Below are 6,609 nucleotides of genomic sequence, written 5' to 3'. Positions count from 1 at the left end.
AGTGGGTCTGCACCTCTGGTGGCCCACCAATACCATTATCTCTACAAGGACTACAGTGGGTCTACACTTCGATGATCCACCAGTACCATTATCTCTACAAGGACTACAGTGGGTCTACATCTTTGATGACCCACCATGCCATTATTTCTACAAGGACTACAGTGGGTCTGCACCTCTGGTGGCCCACCAATACCATTATCTCTACCAGGACTACAGTGGGTCTGCTCTGTGATGACCTACCTACCAATATTCTTCCAAAGTACGACTGACTCTGCTGTGGGTTTGCTCTGTTGTGGCCCATTATCTGTCAGCATGTTGCTATTCTGCTGTTATGTACGATTAGGACTGTCTTTATGGACTGTGAGAAAATTTGAGCTTTTGACCAACATTGTATCAATAAGTGTGTGCATTTTATATCTTTGTTACTGTAATTGTGAAAAATTTTTGTCAAATCTGTATTGGCCAGTGCCCAACACCATTTGTAAAAATTTTTGTGGGGAGCATGGGGGCTATGTAAGTAGGCTGTTTATGTTTTCTCTATGTAAGTAGGCTGTTTATGTTTTCTCTATGTAAGTAGGCTGTTTATGTTTTCTCTGTGTAAGTAGGCTGTTTATGTTTTCTCTATGTAAGTAGGCTGTTTATGTTTTCTCTATGTAAGTAGGCTGTTTATGTTTTCTCTATGTAAGTAGGCTGTTTAGGTTTTTTATTGGTAACGCCACCTCTGTATGAAAATCACTGGCTGTGCTGTGTGCAGTCTGTGGCTGCTTTGCATTGTTGTCTGCCATTGTAGTGTTGGGCAGCGGCAGCTGGATGTGAACAGCGCGTAGCGTTGCGCAGTTGGAGGTGAGCCGCCAGCAGTGGTGGATGTGGGGAGAGAGATGGCGGAGTTTTATAATTTGTCATGAACTGATATATATATATTATGACTTGTGATGATATTAAGGTAAATACATTGTTTGCTCTCTATTAATATCTTTCATTTGCTAACCATCCCTATCAGTAGTTAGTGCCTTCCATAGTTTGAATCTTTTATTTAGCTGGCAGTAGTGGCGCTCGCTGTATTGCAGTAGCTTGAGCAGCGAAGATTTTTGTGAGGTAAGTGATTTGTGAAAGGTATAGTTTAATGTTAGTCAGGGCCATTCTTTTGTAGGGAATTTTGAAAGTCAGATTGCGTTGCGCTAAAAATATTGTATGTCAGTTTAAGCACAGTCATGTAAGAATTGTTCAAAGGGGACGTTTCAAGGAGAACGACGATAAGGTGCCTGAGGCAGCAATAGACCCTTGGAGACAAGTCGGCTGGAGGACTATGTATTGAATCGAGACGGAATTTCAGCGTTCCATCGTCATTAGAAGGCCCTGAATGTCGGATTCGAAAATCTAGACTCACAGGAGAACGACCAGTAGGTGCCACAGGCAGCAACAGACCCTTGGAGACAAATCGGCTGGAGGACGATGTATTGAATCGCGACGCAATTTGAGTGTTCCATCGTCATTAGGAGGCCCTGAACGTTACAATTAACTATCAGTTTTGCGTCGGATTCGAAAATGTAGACTCAGAGGAGAACGAACAATAAGGTGCCCGAGGCAGCAATAGATCCTTGGAGACAGGTTGGCTGGTGGACGATGTATTGAATGTTGACGCAATTTGATTGTTCCACCGTCATTAAGAGGCCCTGAACGTTACAATTATCTTTCAGTTTTGCGTCGGATTCGAAAATCTAGACTCACAGGAGAACGAGCATTAGGTGCGACAGGCAGAAATAGACCCTTGGAGGCAAATCGGCTGGAGGACGATGTATTGAATCGCGACGCAATTTGAGTGTTCCATCGTCATTAGGAGGCCCTGAGCATTACAATTAACCATCAGTTTTCCGTCGGATTCAAAAATCTATACTCACTGGAGACGGACCATAAGGTGCCCGAGTCAGCAATATCCCCTTGGGGACAAGTCGGCTGGAGGACGAAATAGTGAATCTCGACGCAATTTGAGTGTTCCATCGTCATTAGGAAGTCCTGAACGTTACGATTAACTATCAGTCTTGCGTCGGATTCGAAAATCTCGAGTCACAGGAGAACGACAATAAGGTGCCTGAGGCAGCAATAGACCCTTGGAGACAAGTCTGCTGGAGGACTATGTATTGAATCGAGACGGAATTTCAGCGTTCCATCGTCATTAGAAGGCCCTGAACGTCGGATTCGAAAATCTAGACTCACAGGAGAACGACCATTAGGTGCCACAGGCAGCAACAGACCCTTGGAGACAAATCGGCTGGAGGACGATGTATTGAATCGCGACGCAATTTGAGTGTTCCATCGTCATTAGGAGGCCCTGAACGTTACAATTAACTATCAGTTTTGCGTCGGATTCGAAAATGTAGACTCAGAGGAGAACGAACAATAAGGTGCCCGAGGCAGCAATAGATCCTTGGAGACAGGTTGGCTGGAGGACGATGTATTGAATGTTGACGCAATTTGATTGTTCCACCGTCATTAAGAGGCCCTGAACGTTACAATTATCTTTCAGTTTTGCGTCGGATTCGAAAATCTAGACTCACAGGAGAACGAACATTAGGTGCGACAGGCAGAAATAAACCCTTGGAGGCAAATCGGCTGGAGGACGATGTATTGAATCGCGACGCAATTTGTGTGTTCCATCGTCATTAGGAGGCCTTGATCGTCACAATTAACTATCAGTTTTGCGTCGGATTCGAAAATCTAGAGTCACAGCAAAACGACCATAAGGAGCCCGTGGAAGCAAAAGACACTTGGAGACAAGTCGGCAGGAGGACTATGTACTGAATCTCGACGCAATTTGAGTGTTTCATCGTCATTAGGAAGCCTTGAACATTACAATTAACTGTCAGTTTTGCGTCGGATTCGAAAATCTAGAGTCACAAGAGAACGACAATAAGGTGCCTGAGGCAGCAATAGACCCTTGGGGACAAGTCGGCTGGAGGACTATGTATTGAATCGCGACGGAATTTCAGCGTTCCATCGTCATTAGAAGGCCCTGAACGTCGGAATCGAAAATCTAGACTCACAGGAGAACGACCATTAGGGGCCACAGTCAGCAACAGACCCTTGGAGACAAATCGGCTGGATTACGATGTATTGAATCGCGACGCAATTTGAGTGTTCCATCGTCATTAGGAGGCCCTGAGCATTACAATTAACCATCAGTTTTCCGTCGGATTCAAAAATCTATACTCACTGGAGACGGACCATAAGGTGCCCGAGTCAGCAATACCCCTTGGAGACAAGTCGGCTGGAGGTCGAAATGTAGAATCTCGACGCAATTTGAGTGTTCCATCGTCATTAGGAAGTCCTGAACGTTACAATTAACTATCAGTTTTGCGTCGGATTCAAAATTCTAGACTCACAGGAAGCGGACCATATGGTGCCCGAGGCTGCAATATCCCATTGGAGACAAGTGGGCTGGAGGACGATGTATTGAATCTAGACGCAATTTGAGTGTTCCACCGTCATTAGGAGGCCCTGAACGTTACAATTAACTATCAGTTTTGCGTCGGATTCGAAAATCTAGACTCACAGGAAGCAATAGACCCTTGGAGACAAATCGGCTGGAGGATGATGTATTGAATTGCGACGCAATTTGAGTGTTCCATCGTCATTAGGAGGCCCTGAACATTACAATTAACCATCAGTTTTGTTTCGGATTCGAAAATCTTTACTCACAGGAGTCGGACCATAAGGTGCCCGAGGCTGCAATATCCCCTTGGAAACAAGTCGGCTGGAGGACGATGTATTGAATCTCGTTGCAATTTGAGTATTCCATAATCATTAGGAGCCCCTGAAAGTTACAATTAACTATCAGGTTTGCGTCGGATTGGATAATCTAGACTCACAGGAGAACGACCAAAAGGCACCCGAGGCAACAATAGACCGTAGGAGTCAAAACGGCTGGAGGACGATGAATTGAATCGCGACGCAATCTGAGTGTTCCATCGTCATTAGGAGGCCCTGAGCGTTACAAGTAACTATGAGTGTTGCGTCGGATTCGAAAATGTAGACTCAGAGGAGAACGAACATAAGGTGCCCGAGGCAGCAGTAGATCCTTGGAGACAGGTTGGCTGGAGGACGATGTATTGAATCTCGGAGCAATTTGAGTGTTCCATCAGCATTAGGAAGTCCTGAACGTTAAAATTAACTATCAGTTTTGCGTCGGATTCGACATTCTAGACTCACAGGAGACGGACCATATGGTGCCCGAGGCTGCAATATCCCATTGGAGACAACTCGGCTGGAGGACGATGTATTGAATCTAGACGCAATTTGAGTACTCCATCGTCATTAGGAGGCCCTGAACGTCACAATTAACTATCAGTTTTGCGTCGGATTCGAAAATCTATACTCACAGGCAGCAATAGACCCTTGGATACAAATCGGCTGGAGGACGATGTATTTAATTGCGACGCAATTTGAGTGTTCCACCGTCATTAGGAGGCCCTGAACGTTATAATTAACTAACATTTTGCGTCGGATTCGAAAATCTACAGTCACAGGAGAACGACCATAAGCTGCCCGAGGCAGCAATATCCCCTTGGAGGCAAGTCGGCTGGAGGACGATATATTGAATCTCGACGTAATTTGAGTGTTCCATCGTCAGTAGATGGCCCTGAACGTTACAATTAACTATCAGTTATGCGTCGGATTCGTAAGTCCAGACTCACAGGAGAACGACCAGAAGGTGCCCGAGGCTGCAATAGACCCTTGGAGACAAGTCGGCTGGAGGACGATGTATTGAATCTCGAAGCAATTTGAGTGCTCCATCGTCATTAGGAGGCCCTGAACAATACAATTAACTATCAGTTTTGCGTCGTATTCGTAAATCATGAGTCACAGGAGAACGACCATAAGGTGCCCGAGGCAGCAATAGACCCATGGAGACTGGTCGGCTGGAGGACGATGTATTGAATCTCGACGCAATTTGAATGTTCCATCGTCATTAGGACTCCCTGAACGTTAAAATAAGTATCTGTTTTGCGTCGGATTCGATAATCTACACTCACAGGAGAACGACCATAAGGTGCCCGAGGAAGCAATAGACCCTTGGAGACAAGTCGGCTGGAGGACGATGTATTGAATCTCGACGCAATTTGAGGGTTCCATCGTCATTAGGAGGCCGTGAACGTTACCATTAATTATCAGTTTTGCGTCGGATTCGATAATCTAGACCCACAGGAGAACGACCAAAGGGCGCCCTTGGCAATAATAGACCATTGGAGACAAGTCGGCCGGAGGACGATGGATTGAACCTCGACGCAATTTGAGTGTTCCATCGTCATTAAGAGGCCCTGAACGTTACAATTTACTATCCGTTTTGCGTCGGATTCGAAAATCTAGACTCACAGGAGAACGACCATAAGGTGCACGAGGCAGCAATAGACCCTTGGAGACAAATCGGCAGAAGGACGATGTATTGAATCTCGACGCAATTGGAGTGTTCCATCGTCATTAAGAGGCTGTGAACGTTACAATTAACTATCAGTTTTGCGTCGGATTCGATAATCTAGATTCACAGGAGAACGACTAAAAGGCGCCCGAGGCAACAATAGACCCTTGGAAACCACTCGGCTGGAGGACGATGAATTGAATCGCGACGCAATTAGAGTGTTCCATCGTCATTACGAGGCCCTGAACGTTACAATTAACTATCAATTTCGCGACGGATTCGAAAATCTAAACTCACAGGAGACGGACAATATTTTGCCCGAGGCAGCAATATCCCCTTGGAGACAAGTCGGCTGGAGGACGATGTATTGAATCTCGACGCAAATTGATTGTTCCATCGTCATTAGGAGGCCCTGAACGTTACAATTAACTATCAGTTATGCGTCGGATTCGAAAATCTAGACTCACAGGAGGACCGCCAAAAGGCGCCCGAAGCAACAATAGACCATTGGAGACAACTCGGCTGGAGGCCGATGTATTGAATCTCGACGCAATTTGAGTGTTCCATCGTCATTAGGAATCCCTGAACGTTACAATTAACTTTTAGTTTAGCGTCGAAATCGAAAATCTAGACTCACAGGAGGCAGCAATAGACCCTTGGAGACAAGTCGGCTGAATGACGATGTATTGAATCTCGACGCAATTTGTGTGTTCCATCGTCATTAGGAGGCCCTGAACGTTACAATTATCTATCAGTTTCGCGTCGGATACAAAAATCTAGACTCACAGGAGACAGACCATATGGTGCCCGAGGCAACAATAGACCCTTGAGACAAGTCGGCTGGAGGACTATGTATTAATTCGCGACGGACTTTCAGCATTCCATCGTCATTAGAAGGCCCTGAACGTTATAATTAACTAACATTTTGCGTCGGATTCGAAAATCTAGAGTCACAGGAGAATGACCATAAGGTGCCCGAGGCAGGAATATCCCCTTGGAGACAAGTCGGCTGGAGGACGATATATTGAATCACGACGTAATTTGAGTGTTCCATCGTCAGTAGGAGGCCCTGAACGTTACAATGAATTATCAGTTATGCGTCGGATTCGTAAGTCCAGACTCACAGGAGAACGACCACAAGGTTCCCGAGGCTGCAATAGACCCTTGGAGACAAGTCGGCTGGAGTCAGATGCATT

Source organism: Schistocerca americana, unplaced genomic scaffold (assembly GCF_021461395.2).
Source record: "Schistocerca americana isolate TAMUIC-IGC-003095 unplaced genomic scaffold, iqSchAmer2.1 HiC_scaffold_93, whole genome shotgun sequence".
NCBI classification, from domain to species: domain Eukaryota; kingdom Metazoa; phylum Arthropoda; class Insecta; order Orthoptera; family Acrididae; genus Schistocerca; species Schistocerca americana.
The sequence above is the reverse complement of the archived record's forward strand: the minus strand, read 5'-3'. Positions refer to the sequence as shown.